Raw genomic sequence first — 1,074 nt, forward strand, 5'->3', positions numbered from 1 at the left:
CTCCCTGAGCATTCTGGGTAATCTGGACTCAGAAGCTTGTGCATTTTCTTCAGCTCGTTCTTGACAAAAGCGACCGTGTTCTCCTCCAGCAGCTGGAACAGAAAACTATATGAATGACAGCATCAAACATCAGATCCATGTTGGACAGACTGACAGTCCACTGGTCTGAAAGTGCAGCACGGAGATTATTGTGAACACAACAGATGGAACAGTAGTTGTTGTACATGTACAGACCATAAATATGGAGTCCAGCTGTGTTTGATGCTGCTGGGCAGACTGAGCACTGGGAACCTCTGAGCTCTCCTGGTCCACTCTGTGGAGGAATCATGAAGAATGAGCTCACATTATGTCTGTCCACACAGAGACAGACACAAGCTGAAGGTCCATGAAGTCATGTTTGGATGTGACAGCCAATCAGACGACTCCCTGTAGCGGTAAAGGTTTACTAGTCCTGCTGAGTGACAGTTATTATAAGGTGAGCTGAGTGAACAGGAAGCTGAGCAGCAGACACACTACTACCATCCTACCACCTGATTGTGTGAGTCGTTACCATAGAAACACAACCACTTTTTAATTTCTACTTTAAATCTAAAGTCTGACCTGAAAACCTGTGATTTCATCCAGTGTCTTTGGTGAGAGAAGAGTGATGTAGTCCTACTGAACACAAACCATGTGACTACATGAGAGTTTTGTGGAGTTGTTGTTGTTGTTGTTTCAGTTTATGGTTCCCTCACTAAAAGGTATTTTGTATTATGTGTATGTAATGTATTAGGTGTCACATTTTATTTGTTTTTATTCTCTTAATGAAGTTTCAGAATTATTATTTTTAAATAATGAAAAGCTTGCAGAGATCTTTTTTATGAATGTCAGTGTTTCCTCTACATTCATTTAGCAGTGGCGAGCCGCCACGCCGTCAAATTTCTTTTTTTTTTTTTAATTGTCGCAAATGCACCTTCACAGCACAGCCTGTGTGATGATGGGGGCAACAGCGGGGGAGGGGAGGGAGGGAATGGGGTGGTTGGGGGATCGTGTCGTGAGGAATAAGGCAGCGAGTTACCGGAGAAAAGGTAGACT

The 1,074-nt window shown here is 43.2% G+C and overlaps 1 long non-coding RNA gene across 1 annotated transcript; it reads right to left on the bottom strand.

Moving 5' to 3' along the window:
* Window positions 1–57: 57 nt before the first annotated feature.
* On the bottom strand, window positions 58–881 carry LOC147817416 (uncharacterized). Its single transcript, XR_015436398.1, has 2 exons — window positions 235–881; window positions 58–92 (listed from the first exon to the last, which is right to left on the bottom strand). It is a non-coding gene; the product is annotated as an uncharacterized LOC147817416 (long non-coding RNA).
* Window positions 882–1,074: the final 193 nt, after the last annotated feature.

This window comes from Seriola lalandi, unplaced genomic scaffold (assembly GCF_002814215.2).
Source record: "Seriola lalandi dorsalis isolate HSWRI2012SDOR001 ecotype SW California unplaced genomic scaffold, Sedor1 jcf7180002054963, whole genome shotgun sequence".
In the NCBI taxonomy this organism is placed as follows: Eukaryota; Metazoa; Chordata; class Actinopteri; order Carangiformes; family Carangidae; genus Seriola; species Seriola lalandi.